The sequence below is a fragment of the Arachis ipaensis genome, chromosome B4 (genome assembly GCF_059453495.1).
Source record: "Arachis ipaensis isolate K30076 ecotype BB chromosome B4, ASM5945349v1, whole genome shotgun sequence".
NCBI classification, from domain to species: domain Eukaryota; kingdom Viridiplantae; phylum Streptophyta; class Magnoliopsida; order Fabales; family Fabaceae; genus Arachis; species Arachis ipaensis.
The window spans coordinates 6,436,547-6,455,024 of record NC_142439.1 but is presented as its reverse complement, the minus strand read 5'-3'; positions in this window follow the sequence as shown (position 1 = coordinate 6,455,024).

Sequence of the window (18,478 nt, the reverse complement as noted above, 5' to 3'; positions counted from 1 at the left end):
TAACCACAATGCCTCCTTCACCCCTTCTGCTACTACCATATACTCAACCTCTGTAGTAGATAGTGCCACTATAGCTTATAACATCAACCGCCAACTAAATGGAGTACCATATATTTTATATACATAACTAGTTGTAGATCATCGTCTGTCTAGAGTACCAGTATAATCTGAATTAACAAAATCGCTAATTTGACATGTTGATTTACCACCAAAGTATAAACTTGTGCCAATGTACCCTTCAAATATCTTAATATCCACTTGACTGCTTTTCACTATGTCTTTTTTGGATTTTGTCATAAACCTGCTAACAACACTGACTGCTTGTGAAATGTCTGGGCGTGTGCATACCATAGCGTACATTAGGCTGCCTACAGCACTTGCGTCAGGTACATTGTCCATGTAAGCCTTATCTTTTGCTATTGTAGGAGATTGTTTACCTGAGAATCTGGAATGTGGAGCCAATGGAGTCACCACCGGCTTAGCATTTTTCATCCCAAACCTTTTGATAACCCGTTCAATGTAGCTTTTTGGCTCAAGAACAATTTTCGACTTGATCTCTCTCTTCTAATCTCCATGCCTAAAATTTTTCTCGCAGCACCCAAATCTTTTGTTTCAAACTCTTCACCAAGTTGAAACTTTAACCTATTTATCTCCACTTTACTCTTAGAAGCAATGAGCATGTCATCAATATACAATAAAAGATAGATATAATCACCTCCAGAAAGCTTACGAATATATACACAACAATCATAGTTTTGTTGTGTAAACAACAATCATAGTTACTTCTAAAGAAACTTTATTTTAAAATAAAGAAATCAAATCCCTTGTACCACTGTTGAGGAGATTGTTTTAATCCATAAAGTAATTTTTTCAAGCGACAAACCTGACCTTTTTTACCCTCAACCTTAAAATCCTCATGTTGATACATGTAAATTTTTTCCTCTAAATCACCGCGTAAGAACACTGTCTTCACATCTAGTTGTTCTAACTCAAGATCGCCATGAACTACAAGACTTAAAAGCATCCGAATGGAAGTGTGTTTCACCACAAGAGAAAATATCTCATTATAATCAACTCCTTCTTTCTATGCGAATCCCTTGGCCACTATCCTAGCCTTGAATCTGGTACCATCCGATTTAGTAGGATATTCTTTTCTTTTATACACCTACTTACAACCAATAGCAGTCTTTTTCACGGGCAATGGGATTACCTCCCATGTCTTATTTTTATGAAGAGACTGCATCTCTTCTTCCATAGCAACCAACTAGCTCTCACTATCTTTATCTTTGATAGCTTTTTTGAAGATGATTGGCTCATCATCCTCCACCGAGAGTGCATACTCTACCAAATTTAACTGTCCATAATGTCTCAGAGGCTTGTCTGACCCAAAATTTTGTACGAGTTTGTAATTTTTCTTTGGCCTAGTAGATGCCAAAGAATTCTGATGTTGCTGTTGTAATACATGTGTATTTTTTCGCTAAATTTTTTCATGATCAAGTTCATTGTCCTCCTCATCTTCGTAAGTAGCATTAAGATGCTCCACCTGAACATGACTAGAGTCTATTGGTTGGTTTTTAGACTCTATCTCCACCACTTGAGTGTTATAATTTTTTCAACATCACAATCATCTGGCATCATAAATTTAGACAAAGTTACCATGGATCTTTCATTAAAGGTCACATCCCTGCTGATTACAAACTTAGAATCACTTACACTCCAAAGACAATAGTCTTGAACCCCTCTTGGATGCCCCAAAATTAAAATATTGCTTTCTTAGCTCTTTCATCAAGTTTATTGTTATAATAAGTCGTGCATCCAAAGACTCTAAGTTTCTCATAATCTGCATATTCTCTTGACCACACCTTACAAGGTGTTTCTCCATCTAAAGAAGAATGTGGAGATCGATTCACTATGTAGCACGCTATAGCAACTGACTCAGCCCACCATTCTCTGCCTAACCCAGAATTAGAGTGCATACATATTGCCTTCTCTCAAGTAGTGTACAATTCAGTCTTTTCGCGACTCCATTCTGTTGTGATGTGTTTCTAAGGTTGCGTTTGTTTCTGAGAAGAAGACAAGACAAGACACTGAGAACAAGACATAAAGGACAGAGACACAAAATTTTGTGTTCTTGTATTCTGTTTGGTGATAAACTAAAACAAATTATGAAAATCCAATTTATTTTCATTTTTTTCATTTAAAAAATTTAAGAAGAAAAATATAATAATAAAAAATATATTTATAAAAAATTAACAAGAATAATAAAAAAATAAAAAATAAGTTGTGTCTTTTGTTAGTGTCTCTGGACACAATGTCTCTATCTATGTCTCATCTGTCAAACACGATTTTGTGTCTCCATGTTCCTGTTTCAGTGTCCTGTCCCTGAAAACAAACGCAGTCTAATTGTCCAGTGTCTCACAATCCTTTCCTGATCACAGAACTCCTTGAAAGCTCTATCCGTATACTCTGTGCCATTATCAGATCGCAGATTTTTTAGCTTCCCACGTGTTCTGTTTTCAACCATTGCTCTCCACCGCTTAATAGTGTCGAATACCTCATTCTTATGCTTGAGGAAGTAAACCCAAGCATACCTTGAACAATCATCAACAAACGTAACAAAGTACCTTGAACCACCCTTGGAAGTAACTTCAGCCGCCAAATATCAATATGCACGTAGTCTAACAACCCTCTGCTTTTGTGTTTGCTTGTAGAAAATTTTACCCTGTGTGCCTTTTCATATACACAGTGTTCACAAAACTCAATTTGTGGTTTCTTCATATTTTTCAGCAAACCTTTTCCACTAAGCAATGATATACCCTTTTCTGACATATGCCCAAGCCGCATGTGCCAAATTCTCGTGCAGTCTGTTTGGTCTTTACTTCCACCGATTTCAACTACTTGCTCAACTGTAACAGTTGTCTCAAAAGAGGATAAAGATTACCATGATGAACCCCCTTCATCATGACCAAAGAACCACGAACAACTTTTAAAATTCCATTTTCAGCAACAATTTTGCAACCATTTTTCTCTAACAAACCTATAGAGATCAGATTTTTTCGCAAGTCAGGAATATGCTTCACACATTCTTCAATGTTCTTACAACTCCATCATGCATCTTGATTCTTATAGTACCTACCCCTACAATTTTACAAGCATGATTGTTGTCCATCAAAACTGTGCCGTCATTAGTGCTTTGATAGGTAGTAGGCCACTTCCTATTTAGACACATATGGTGAGAAGCTCCAGATAGGGGTGTGCATGGCCCGGTTCGGCTCCAAACATTTTAGGAGCTAATTTGGTGTAATTTCACCGGGTCTAGGGTTGGGTAAGGGTCTAAAAAATAGACTCGGTCATTATTTCGAGTCGGTTTGGCCCATATCTCAGGTCACCCGAACCCGGGCCGGTGGCCCGATCATCATACACAATTAATATTTTGTGTTATTAGTGATGGATGATGGCTATTCTTATGTGAAATTTAAGTATTGTAAACCTTAATATTTTGTGTTATTAGTCATTATAAAACTATAAGTTAATGTTTTATGTTTAAAATGCATAAGACTTTAGACTAATGCATAATATTGTATTATTTGTATTGATTTAAATATTTGGTGTTATTAGATAATATTAGTATTGATTGTGGTTATACTTTAATTTTAGAAAAGAGTTGGTTCTTGTTATATTTTTCTAAGTGAATTTTACCGTGTCAAATAATGGTTGGAGTCTTGGAAATTTGGATATTTTCACATGCTAGCTTACAAGAAGATTTCAAGGTAATGTAATGTTAACGGCCCGATTTTTACCCAGTATAATCGTGGTCCGAAAGTGTTTAGGTTTCATCGGGTCTAGGGTCGGGTTTGTGTCTAACAAATAGGTTCGGTATATATTCCGGGTCGAGTTTGAGCCACATCAAACTCGATTTCATCGAACCCTTGAACACCCCTATCTCCAGAATCAAGCATCCACTTACTGGATATCTCGTAAGAATCATCTATTACATAGTAACAATCTTCATCATCATTTGAGACGTAAGTTGCTTCTTGTTTTCTTTTGAGTTGTCATTATTCTGTTTCTTAGAATTTATCTTCTTATTTGGATAATTTGCTTTAAAATGTTCAGGCTCACCACATTTAAAGTATGTTCTCTCCGCGTGAGGTCTAGATTTTAGCTAGACTTTCTACGCTTACCTTTTGCTCTTTCATTACTCCTCCTTCTAACGGCAAACAATCCTTGTACTTGATCATTATACTCTCTTCCATTTGAAGATGACATTATACTCGTAGCAACCTTACGTAGATCATCCGCCAAAAGTGATGTCCTCGTCCCATCCATGGTCAGAGTGTCACCCACCAGCATCAAAGTCTGCACCAAATTTTCATAGGACTTCAGTAATGAAAGTAATAATATGAGTGCCTGATCCTCATCTTCAATCTTCACATCTATATCCTTTAAGTTTGATATAATCCTATTAAATTTATTGATACATTCTTGAATTAAGGTGCCTTCCTCCATCTTACATGTACACAATTTAGATTTTAAGTAGATCTTGTTAGTTAGAGTCTTTGTCATGAAGTTACTCTCTAACTTTAACCAGACGCATGCTGCAGTTGCTTCTTCATTCACCAAGAAAGCAACATCCCTCTCAAGGCATAAGATTATTGCAACTCGCGGTTCAAGATCTAATTCTTCCCAATCCTCATCCTTCATATCCTCTGGCTTTTTCTCTTTTTCCGCCAGTGCCTTGTGCAATTTTTGTGATATAAGCAAATTTTTCATCTGCATCCTCCAGTAGAAAAAATTATTTTTCCCATTAAACTTCTCAATTTCTGATGAGTTTGGAAAACTCCTATTTAATTTTGATGATGAACAAATATTATTAAAATATTTAATTACAAAATTATTGATTTGATCTTAACTCATATTTGCTTAATTAATAATTTTGTTATGTAGATTTTATTGGGCCGAAAATAAATGAAATACAGCAAGCCCAAAGAAAGCTTTCCTTTGTGTACAATGCTTGATCCAAAAATCTATCAGGAAAGCAAATATTACTATTGGGCCAGAATTTAAATAGTATCACTAAGCCCAATTAGTTTGAAGGAATCAAAATTTTATTGGGTCAGATTAAGCTTTATTGCTACCAAGCCCAATTTGAATTTTGATGAATGTTTCCATGCTGATCCGAATCAAATATTCATCAAGAAAGCAAATGTTATCATTTGGGTCAGATTAAAACTTAATGTTACCAAGCCCAACGCTATTTTTGATGAAAGTTTCCAAGCTTGGTCCGAAACCAAGTTTAAATGAAAGCTAAATGGCTTCATGCTTTCCAATGGATTCCATCTCTCTGTTAAGAATGGATTTCAAATTTTAATATGTTAGCATTGGAAACATGAGAGAGAACTTGACTTTGATTTGATGGGAATCATTATGATTAATGTTATACGCTACTCAAAGCAAGGGAAGTAAAAAGCAATCTATCAACTTGTTTCATTTTCATTTAATTGCTTTTACTTTAACTTCACATTCTCTCTCATCTCTTTCTTCTTCTTTCTTCGGTCCTTGTCCAGGAAATAATGGAAGAAATGTTCTTCAACCAACAGAAGGAAGAAGCTGCATGCATCAAGACCATCAAGCTAATGATGGCAAGAAAACATACTAAAATAAAAATGAGCTGTGGCTAAGATACTTACCAAATGTGGTGAGATTTGGTGAGGTTATCTTGAGCTTTCCATGCTCAAAAAGGAAGAAGAAGATCTCGGCCAGCAAGGGAGATTCTTGAAGCATGGCTTGTCTTTGATTCTGCTCAACCACCACAGGGAGTAGCTAGAGTGGCGAAGTGATGGTTGAAGGCAGAGATTGAAGCAGATGAAGTCATCATCATCATGAAGCATCAAGGGCCAGAATTTCATCTTGGAGAGCAAGCCAAGGATGGAGAGCTCGGATTGATGAAGGGTGATGATCAAGAAAGGACTAGAGGTAATTGCATGTTGGGTTTTGCATGATTATCTCTTCTCTCTCTATGTGGCCGAACCGGTTTTGTTGAAGGAGGAAGAAGTTGGTTCGGTTTTGGCTTCAATAAGTGGAGGCTCCCCTCTTCTATAATAAGGGTGGACAGCCACTGTTTGAAGCAAGGAAAAAATTTGAGAGTGCAAGGCACAGTGTTCTCAGAGCTACCTGAGCTAACAGTTTTCTCTTCTCCTTCAATGTATTCTGTTTTGTATTTTTCTGTTTAATTTTGTCATGTCTTGAGTCTCATGGAAAAAGGCAAACAATGAGGTATGTAATGAAAAAGCCATAGAGCGGAAAAAGGCAGAGAGTGCAAAATTAAAAGAAAAAGCCATAGATGTCTTAGAGTTCCTTTGTTCATCTATGTTGTGTTTCATGATTCTGTGGGAATCCCCTTTTAAGTTACTAAGTTGGGTTAGCACTTTACAAGTTGTAATCAGATTGATTATAGTGAAATTCCATCATGTTTGTGATGGAGACTGGATGTAGGCTGCACTGCACTTAGCAGCTGAACTAGGATATATCTGGGTGTAATCTTTCTTCTCTCCAACTCCATTTCTGTTTTCTACTGCACAGGAGCAAAAAAAAACCAAAATGTCTCGTGCCAAGTGACGAGACAAAACAAAAAGTCTCGTGGCAAGTGACGAGCAAAAACAAAAAGTCTCGTGTCCAGAGACGAGCTAAAACAGAAAAGTCTCTTCTGAGTTCAGCAAGTATTAAGCAACAAAAAAAGGGGGCTAAGATTCAACCCCCCTTCTCTTAGCCACTGAAACCATCAATTGGTATCAGAGCTTGGTCTCAAAGAGATCAAGCTTTGCAGCTTGGAGCAAAGATCCTCATGACAGAAAACAGTGGTGCAAATATGGTGTCTTATAATCTAACTGAAGGTCAATCAAGCAACAGACCCCCTCTTTTCAATGGAAAAAATTATACCTATTGGAAGGAGAGGATGAAGATATTTGTACAAGCAGTGGATTACAGACTATGGAAAATCATCTTGGAAGGACCACAATATCCAACTGTTACAAGTGCCGAAGGAGTTGTCTCTCTTAAACCAGAAGCAAGATGGACAGAAGAAGATAGGAAGAAGGTAGAATTAAATGCCAAGGCAATAAATCTGCTCAACTGTGCTATAAGCTTCGAGGAGTACCGACGGGTATCAAGATGCACAACGGCAAAGGAAATCTGGGATAAATTGCAAATCACCCATGAAGGAACCACCATTGTGAAGAAGACTCGGACAGACATGTTGAATAGAGAGTATGAAATGTTTGCAATGAAGGAAGGAGAGTCCATTAATGAACTGTTCGAACGGTTCAATGCTATCATTGTTGGCTTAGATGCTCTGGGAATTACACATTCTGATTCTGTGCTAGTGAGAAGAGTGTTGAGATGTCTCACAAAAGAGTGGGAAACTAAAGCTTTAATTATTTCTGAGAGCAGTAGCTTAGATTCCATGACACTTGATGATTTGAGAGGAAATCTTCTTGCTTTTGAAAACACCTATTTGAAAAAAGATTCAAAAAAGAAAGGAATTGCTTTTTCTTCTATGACTAACCCTCTGGATGATGAATCCAGTGATAACTCTTCTGAAAATGAGTTTGTGTTGTTTGTAAAAAAATTCAGAAAAATGGCAAAGCTCAAAGGCAAAGGCAGCAGCTCAAGGAGGATGAAGAAAGACTTGAGCAAAGTAATTTGTTACAATTGCAAGGAAATGGGGCATTTCAAATCTGATTGTCCCAAGCTGAAGAAGGAGGAAAAGCCGAAAAAAGGAAAGAAGAAAGGACTGATGGCCACATGGGAAGACTTGGAGAATGATTCTGATGATGATGATGAAGAAACCGAGACCAAGTCACAAACATGTCTCATGGCAGACCACATAGATCAGGTAGTCTTTCATAACCCTAACACTGAAAATCTTCATCTTATGATAGACCACCTTTCTGAAAAAATAAGATGTTTTCTGCTAGAAAATCAAGAACTTGAACAGCAAATTACCATTCTTAAGACCGAAAACAGTTTTCTAAAAGAAAAAGTGAGAGAGGCCGAAACTGCTTGTGATCTTGTTGAAGAAAATAAGCAGTTAAGAGCCCAAGCTAGGAGCTGTGAAAGTAACCATTGTGTTCTTACATATGTAGACTGTTTTAAGCAAAATGAAGAGTTGCTTAAAGAGGTTAAAAGACTTAAGGAAGACTTGACCAAGTTTACACAAAGTTCCGAAAGTTTAAATCACATCTTGGCTAGTCAAAAATCTCTTTATGATAAGGCTGGGTTGGGGTTCTATAAATCTGAAAATTCACATTTTGAAAATATTGCTTCATCTTCTAATGACACAAGATTTCAAGATCCCACCTACTTTAACAAAAAGGCAACTCCAAGGTTTTGTAGACTATGCAATCGGAATGGACACTTTCCCATTCAATGCTTTTTCGGTGAAAGAATGGTTGGTGACAAGGTTTATAAAATTATTTTTGATTACAATGGCTTAGGACATAGAAGATGGTTTAACGTAAAAGGATCCAAAAAGATTTGGATACCTAAGGTTACTTAAGCATTGTTTTGTAGGTGTGCCTAGCATCCAAAAGAAAGGAAAATATGTGGTATATGGACAGCGGATGCTCTAGGCATATGACCGGAAAGGCAACCTTCTTCATAAAGCTTGATGACTATGATGGAGGACTTGTCACTTTCGGTGATGATGCAAAAGGAAAAATTGTGGCTGTTGGGAAAGTTGGTAAAAACTTTTCTTCTTGTATAAATGATGTTCTCCTTGTACATGGCTTGAAACATAATTTGCTTAGTGTTAGTCAACTTTGTGATTTGGGTTTTGAAGTTATCTTTAAGAAATTTGTTTGTTTAGTTGTGTGTGAAAAAACTGGGAATGTTCTTCTTGAAGCTAAAAGATGTAACAATGTGTATGGATTAACTCTTGAGGATTTAAAGGAACAAAATGTAACATGCTTTACATCTTTTGAATCTGAAAAATGGCTTTGGCATAGAAAGTTGGGACATGCTAGCATGTATCAAATTTCTAAGCTAGTCAAAAGAAATTTGGTTAGAGGAATCCCAAACATCAAGTTTGATAAGGATCTTACTTGTGACGCTTGTCAATTAGGCAAACAAGTAAAATCCTCTTTTAAATTAAAAGATGGAATCTCAACCAAAAGGCCATTGGAAATGTTACATATTGATCTTTTTGGTCCTACTAGAACTCAAAGTTTAGGAGGAAAACATTATGGTCTTGTGGTGGTAGATGATTACTCTAGATTTGGTTGGGTACTTTTCCTTACTCATAAGAATGATGCCTTCCATGCTTTTTCCACCCTTTGTAAGAAAATTCAAAATGAAAAGGATTTGAAAATTGCCCATTTGAGAAGTGATCATGGAAGAGAATTTGAAAATCAAGATTTTGAAAAATTCTGTGATGACTTAGGGATTTCTCATAATTTTTCATGCCCTAGAACCCCCCAACAAAATGGGGTGGTTGAAAGAAGGAATAGAAGCCTTCAAGAAATGACTAGGGCTATGTTATGTGAGAGTGAAATTCCTAAATTCTTATGGGCTGAGGCTATGAACACAGCATGTTATATTTTGAATAGAACAATCATTAGAAAAGGGTTAAAGAAAACGCCTTATGAGCTATGGAAAGGAACCCCTCCAAATCTTAAGTACTTTCATATTTTTGGATGCAAATGTTTTGTTCTTAACAATAAGGAAAATCTTGGAAAATTTGATCCAAAATCATATGAAGGAATGTTTGTTGGATATTCCACCACAAGCAAGGCCTATAGAGTTTATCTCAAGGAACATAGGATAATAGAGGAATCCATACATGTTACTTTTTGTGATTCTAACTTAATTCCCAGTATTGTGAAGGATATTGATTCAGATTGTGAAGAGGATGGAACAAGCAAAGAAAATCCCAAATCTGTCCAGAATGAAGAATCTGTCAGCCCGGTTCTGTCTCGTCAGATTGGAGGAGACACTTCCATTTTGTCTCCTGAACAGGCACGAGCAACTGAAACAGTGAGACCACCAGAAGTTCATCAAAGTTCTACACCTGTCCGAAAGCCTAGAAAATGGAAGTCTATGAGGGGTTATCCTCATGATTTCATCATTGGTGATCCTTCTCATGGCGTAACAACAAGATCCTCCACCAAAAGACAAACCGAACCTAGCAACTTTGCTTTCTTGTCACAAATGGAGCCCAACAATGTCAAACAAGCTCTTGAAGATCCATCATGGGTCAAGGCCATGCAAGAGGAGCTAGCTCAATTTGACAAGAATGAGGTTTGGACATTAGTACCTTATTCGGATGGTATGAAGGTAACGGGTACTAAGTGGGTCTTTAAAAATAAACTTGGTGAGGATGGACAAGTTGTTCATAACAAGGCTAGATTAGTGGCCCAAGGTTACGATCAAGAAGAGGGTATAGATTTTGATGAGTCTTTTGCTCCGGTAGCTAGAATGGAAGCAATTCGGTTGCTTCTTGCCTATGCCGCCCATAAAGGTTTCAAAATGTTTCAAATGGATGTTAAATGTGCTTTCCTTAATGGATTTATTGATAGAGAAGTGTATGTGGCACAACCCCCCGGTTTTGAACATAAAGAGTTTCCAAATCATGTTTTCAAATTAACTAAGGCTCTTTATGGTCTTAGACAAGCTCCAAGAGCTTGGTATGAAAGGCTTAGTGCCTTCTTGTTGGAAAATAAATTTCAAAGGGGTACCACCGACACTACCTTGTTCATTAAAGCATCTAATAATGATATACTTCTTGTTCAAGTTTATGTTGATGATATTGTATTTGGATCGGCCAACATTTCCTTGTGTGAAGAGTTTGGAAAACTCATGACTAGTGAGTTTGAAATGAGTTTAATGGGAGAGCTCACTTTCTTTCTTGGCCTCCAAATTAAACAAACTCCTAGTGGTACTTTTATTTACCAAGGAAAGTATGCAAAAGAACTTATTAAAAAGTTTGGCCTAGAAAATTCCAAAGCAATGGGTACACCAATGCATCCCAACACAAAACTTGAAAAGGATGATGATGGTCAAGATGTGGATGAAACAAAGTATAGAGGAATGATAGCTTCACTCATGTACCTTACCTCCTCTAGACCGGATATTGTTCAAAGTGTGGGTGTATGCTCAAGATTTCAATCTCACCCAAAAGAATCCCATCTTACGGCTGTTAAACGCATCATTAGATACATTAAGGGAACTTGTGATTATGGCTTGTGGTATCCTAAATCTGATGAATTTTGTGCAGTAGGGTTTTGTGATGCAGATTATGCGGGAGATAGAGTGGATAGAAAAAGCACATCCGGAATGTGTTGCTTCCTTGGAAGCTCACTCAATATGTGGTCAAGCAAGAAACAAGCCACAGTAGCTTTATCCACAGCTGAAGCAGAATACATTTCCGCATCTGCATGTTGCACTCAATTAATTTGGTTAAAAATACAATTAGAAGATTACAAATTAAAAATCAATAGTATACCCTTATTTTGTGATAATATGAGTGCTATAAATATTTCAAAAAATCCTGTTTTGCATTCAAGAACAAAGCACATTGAAATTAAATATCATTTCATTAGAGAACATGTGCAAAAGGGAACTATTGATATTCAATTTGTAAAATCTGAAGACCAAATTGCTGATATTTTTACAAAACCCCTCTGTGAAGACAGATTCTGTAGCTTGAGAAAAAGTTTGGGAATGTTTGATTTAAATTTTATTAAAAATCTGTGAATTTGTGACTCTGTTCAGTTTTTGCTCGTAAGTTTGGACGAGATAAAAATAATGGCATGATGGAAGAGCTGTGGTCAAGGGGGAGGCAGCGCAGAATTCAAAATTTTATGGGCCCCACCAAAAATTCCTTGACCCCACCTTAACAATTGTGGTAGTTATCTTTCTACAAATAAGAATCTTCCTCTTGTGTCATCAAATCTCCTTGGAAGTGGTTATTGTCAAATCAAATCCCTATATTCATCTAATCCCTTGATTTAAGGCAACAACTTTTCAGTTTTGGATTTCAAAAGTTAAAAGGGAAATCATTTTTGGATAATAACCACCCATTATGGTCATTAACCGTCCACTAATGGTAATTACTCTCCATATTCTCTTTCCAAACCCCATTAAATGTGTTCACCCACCTTGTCTCTCTCTCCCTCTCAATTCGGTTATCACCCCCAACCTTTCATATTTCATTCCCCCATTACCATGAAAAAGAAAACCGCGCCAAGAAAGAGTGAAAGAATTCTTCTTTCTCAAAAACCATCAACACCCCAAACTCACACTCACATCCATATACATTCTACTTCCTCATCCTCTCCCTCACCTCCAATCAAACAAACTGAAGCCATGAGAAGAAAGGTAGTGGCCCAAAAGAGTTTCGGAAGAGGACGAAACAGGAAGAATAAGGACCCCCAAGAGGAAGAAGAGCAAGAATCTCATACTTCTCCCATGCCTTCACCTCCACCCTCATCACCGAAACGAACTACTCCTGGAAAAAGCTCCCAAAAGAATCAGGGGTTTGCACTCAATGACACTACTGAACCTCCAAACTTGGAATCCATAGAATTCAGAGACAAGTATGGCAAGACTCACTCCCACTTTGATCCAAGCAGATTTAACTCGTGCACCTCTTTTGAGTTTCATAAAGAAGTTATGGAGAAGCGTCATTTGTACACAACCTATCTTGTTAGCCTTGAAAATCTCACCAACAAGGGTATCAATATCTCCTCTCTGTTTGAACTTCTCAACTGGAAGCCTCTGCTTCTCATCCAGAAACCAGTCTACCCTGGTCTTGTTCGAGAGTTTTATGCCAATATGCGGCTCATTGACGGCACCCTTCATTCCTATGTCAAAAGGGTTCAAATAGCCCTTGATGCTGAGACAATTAGAGCGGACCTTGGGTTCAAAGATGAAGGACCGCGAGCGTACATGGTGGAAAAATGGGACACACAAGTTGGCGTTCCATACAAAACTGTTCTCAAGCACATTTGCGAGAACCTTTCTGGATTGCATGGCACCATTCCAACACATAAAGCTCTAGAACCGGTCAATTCCTTGCTTCACCGAATCATCACTCATATTCTGACTCCCCAAAGTGGCTCACACAACCGAGTAACATTTTCTGACTGTCTCATCTTATTTGCTTTGGTTACTTCTACTCCTATATCCTTTGGTTATATTATGATTAGGCACATGTGGGATTCTGTTAGAAGCACTAGAAAGGCTAACCTGCCTTATGGTATGTTTTTAACTAGAATATTTGAGTACTTTAAAGTTGATTTGTTGAATGAGGCTGTAGAAAACAAGGTGTCTTCAATTAGAGGAGGAGGAGCAACTAAGGACACCAAAGGGCGAAAATCTGCTGCATCGGATAGTGAGTATGAAGGCAGGCCAGAATCTTCCAAAACAATTAAGTCCATCAAACAGATTTTGGGAGAACTTTCAAACATGGCAGATCTGATGTATAAATCCCATAAAGAAGCCCGCAAACAAGCTTATGAAAGTGAGAAAGCTTGGAACAATTGCAAAGAAAGGGTTAATCTGATGATGGAACATTTTAAAGAAGATTTGGGAGATGATAGTGACAGAGATGCTGAAGAACAAATTAATTTTTCTGATGATTAGTGACTGTTTCTTTACTCTGTTTGATATTGGCTTCATTAGGCTCAATCTGTTTTTTTGTATGAGCATGACTTGATACTCCCTGCTCTAGGATAATCTCTAGGATATTGTCATATACACTTGCTACTTTCTCTTGAATATTTTGCTGTGTTGATCATGCTTTGTGCAGATGCCCCCATGATGACAAAAGGGGGAGGAAATTTAGTGTTTCCAAAATTGAAATTGGAACGAAACAGGGGCTGGAGAAACAGGGGAACAGGGGATGAAATTTTCAAAATTGAAAATTCATGATCACCCTTGTTCAAAGAATGCATGTTGTTGCATTCACTATGGTTGCTGCTTGAACTGCATTTGGTTTATAATGATGTTTGATTTACTTTTGATGCCTGGCTGTTGATTCATCATTGATAAACTTGTTGTTTGGAAAACTTATTTTTGGCAGTTCCTTTAAATTGTGTAATACATTAAAACTGCCTTGTTTTGATCATGTGTACTTCAAATACTTTTCCATCATGTTGTTTTGCTCTGATATCTTTAACATGAAAGGATTTGAAAAATTTTGAAATTTTTTGTTTGAAATAGTTTGAGCAGTAAATCAGTTTATGATATCAAATGAGTTTTTGATTATCAATTAAAACTGCTCATAAATCAAGTATTTAGCATCATAAAATATGCTAAATAACATTGTTACTTGAAGCTTGATTTAAATGTTACAGGTTAGTGCTTCCCTTGGTAAAATAAGCATACATCAAGGGGGAGCATTGTGACATTTTGAAAGGGGGAGAAATTCAAATTCAAGGGGAGTATTCTTTACTCAATATCTAAATTTTTCCCATTTCAATTTTAATAATGTTTGTCATCAAGGGGGAGATTGATGAGTTTGGAAAACTCCTATTTAATTTTGATGATGAACAAACATTATTAAAATATTTAATTACAAAATTATTGATTTGATCTTAACTCATATTTGCTTAATTAATAATTTTGTTATGCAGATTTTATTGGGCCGAAAATAAATGAAATACAGCAAGCCCAAAGAAAGCTTTCCTTTGTGTACAATGCTTGATCCAAAAATCTATCAGGAAAGCAAATGTTACTATTGGGCCAGAATTTAAATAGTATCACTAAGCCCAATTAGTTTGAAGGAATCAAAATTTTATTGGGTCAGATTAAGCTTTATTGCTACCAAGCCCAATTTGAATTTTGATGAATGTTTCCATGCTGATCCGAATCAAATATTCATCAAGAAAGCAAATGTTATCATTTGGGCCAGATTAAAACTTAATGTTACCAAGCCCAACGCTATTTTTGATGAAAGTTTCCAAGCTTGGTCCGAAACCAAGTTTAAATGAAAGCTAAATGGCTTCATGCTTTCCAACGGATTCCATCTCTCTGTTAAGAATGGATTTCAAATTTTAATATGTTAGCATTGGAAACACGAGAGAGAACTTGACTTTGATTTGATGGGAATCATTATGATTAATGCTATACGCTACTCAAAGCAAGGGAAGTAAAAAGCAATCTATCAACTTGTTTCATTTTCATTTAATTACTTTTACTTTAACTTCACATTCTCTCTCATCTCTTTCTTCTTCTTTCTTCGGTCCTTGTTCAGGAAATAATGGAAGAAATGTTCTTCAACCAACAGAAGGAAGAAGCTGCATGCATCAAGACCATCAAGCTAATGATGGCAAGAAAACATACTAAAATAAAAATGAGCTGTGGCTAAGATACTTACCAAATGTGGTCAGATTTGGTGAGGTTATCTTGAGCTTTCCATGCTCAAAAAGGAAGAAGAAGATCTCGGCCAGCAAGGGAGATTCTTGAAGCATGGCTTGTCTTTGATTCTGCTCAACCACCACAGGGAGTAGCTAGAGTGGCGAAGTGATGGTTGAAGGCAGAGATTGAAGCAGATGAAGTCATCATCATCATGAAGCATCAAGGGCCAGAATTTCATCTTGGAGAGCAAGCCAAGGATGGAGAGCTCGGATTGATGAAGGGTGATGATCAAGAAAGGACTAGAGGTAATTGCATGTTGGGTTTTGCATGATTATCTCTTCTCTCTCTATGTGGCCGAACCGGTTTTGTTGAATGAGGAAGAAGTTGGTTCGGTTTTGGCTTCAATAAGTGGAGGCTCCCCTCTTCTATAATAAGGGTGGACAGCCACTGTTTGAGGCAAGGAGAAAATTTGAGAGTGCAAGGCACAGTGTTCTCAGAGCTACCTGAGCTAACAGTTTTCTCTTCTCCTTCAATGTATTCTGTTTTGTATTTTTCTGTTTAATTTTGTCATGTCTTGAGTCTCATGGAAAAAGGCAAACAGTGAGGTTTGTAATGAAAAAGCCATAGAGCGGAAAAAGGCAGAGAGTGCAAAATTAAAAGAAAAAGCCATAGATGTCTTAGAGTTCCTTTTTTCATCTATGTTGTGTTTCATGATTCTGTGGGAATCCCCTTGTAAGTTGGGTTAGCACTTTACAAGTTGTAATCAGATTGATTATAGTGAAATTCCATCATGTTTGTGATGGAGACTGGATGTAGGCTGCACTGCAATTAGCAGCTGAACCAGGATATATCTGGGTGTAATCTTTCTTCTCTCCAACTCCATTTCTGTTTTCTACTACACAGGAGCAAAAAAAAAAACCAAAATGTCTCGTGCCAAGTGACGAGACAAAACAAAAAGTCTCGTGGCAAGTGACGAGCAAAAACAAAAAGTCTCGTGTCCAGAGACGAGCTAAAACAGAAAAGTCTCTTCTGAGTTCAGCAAGTATTAAGCAACAAAAAAAGGGGCTAAGATTCAACCCCCCTTCTCTTAGCCACTGAAACCATCAATTTCATATTTGCCTAGTTTGACATTTCTATTAGTAGAAGCTATTGTATTCAAACTTGAATTTTACCACTCAAATCATGAATAATATAATATTAGCTCTTGATATCAATTGTTGAGTCTGCAGTGGAATTTGGACTTCTAATAGATATATACAAAGTAATATGAAATTGAACACTACCCACAATAATACACTAACTATAACAAAGCCAATATGAGAAAATATGATGTGATTACTCTATATAATATGATGTGAATTAATTTTCTTTCTTATTTTTTTGATGATGTTTCAATTACAATACTACAAAAATATATATAGTATCATCTATGCTATAATTTCAATGAACAAAAATAAAATTCTCCTATAAAAATTCTTTACAAGTTCTCTTTTATTAAAACTCCTTACAAATCTTATTTTATTCCCTAAATTTGCTCTTAGCCTTCCTGTATTCTCACAAAAATAAATTAACTAAAAAGCTATTAGTTGTTTTAATTTTCTTTAATGAATATGCAATGAGTATAATTGGGTTTAGTGTAACGAACAGAAAATAGTATTTATTTCAAAGAAAAAATAGTATAAATAGAAGATAAATATTGATATAAAGATGATTGAACTGTTATATCTATTTTGCACCTAATTTAATTGCCGGGTATAAGGAGTGTAGAAGTTCTCACATATACCCCTTCATCACATGCCTAAACCTACGTAGGATTGAAGCAACCTTGTGTTTGAATCCTGTATTAAATTACTATTTCACTTTAGTCCATGACAACAATAAGATTTAATTTTCATTTGTTATCATATAAACTAGTTTTGACATAACTTTGTTCGACGTCTTCTTCAAAAATTTAAAGTAAGCATATCTGTTGGGCTGAATACTGTTCTGCTAAGACAACTTGATATTTTTCAACTTGTTCATTATCTCTTCTTCTCGAAACTTATCACTTGGAGTAACATTATTGGTTGATGACTTATTAGCAGTTTTAAGGGTGACGTTATCACTAAACTCTTTTAATAAAATTCTTTCAAAAAATAACTCTTGAAACATATCATCAGGTAGAAAAAGTGTTGCATACAGTGAGTATAACTGAAAAAATTCAGTAATACACTGTGTAATATAGAAATCACTACCATCTAGTGATGGATATTGATTATCTTCGAATAATTCTTCAATAACAGGTGAAATATTTAACTCAACTTTTTTTAATGAAAAGCTTTCACAGAATTCTTCGTATGATTTAGGAAGTAGTGGCAAATCATTATCACTATCTGTTCCTCTAGTCATCTTGATGTTTTTAACCTCTTCATTATCTCTTCTTCTAGCAACTATCATTAGCAACTTTAAGGATGACGTTATCACTAAGCACTTCTAATAAAATTCTTTTAGAAAATAGCTCTTGAAACATATCATTAGGTAGAAAAAGTATTGTATACAGTGCATATAACTGAAAAAATTCAGTAATACAGGAATATGAAAGTTATTACCATCCAGTAATAGATATTGATTTAATAATTTTTCACTAATAGGTGGGATATTTAACTAAACTTCTTTTAATGGAAATATTTTACAAAAGGATCTATTTGTACAATGTGTACAATGAGTTACAAAATGAACATCTCCTATACTATTTAGAATAATCATCCGAGTACTAGCGATAATAAACATCTTTCCATAAACTGATTTTGGGGTTCACCAAGAATCGAACTCTTAACCTTTCGGACAGGGACGGACCCAAGTATTAGATGAGGGGGGCACTTGCCCCCACTAGGTTTAAGAAAAAAAATAATTTTATATAAATTAATATATTTGTTTCAATATATTTTATTTTGTCCCATAAAAATTTATAAAATTTTATTTTGAGATTCATGTTAAAAATAATTTTTTATTAAATTTAACGTATAATAATATTTATTTTGTTAAATTTAATTTAATATCAAAATTAAAAATAAGTAAATAAATTAACTTAAAAAAATTAATAAACAGTGATAATATAATTTTTTAAATTCAATCAACTCGT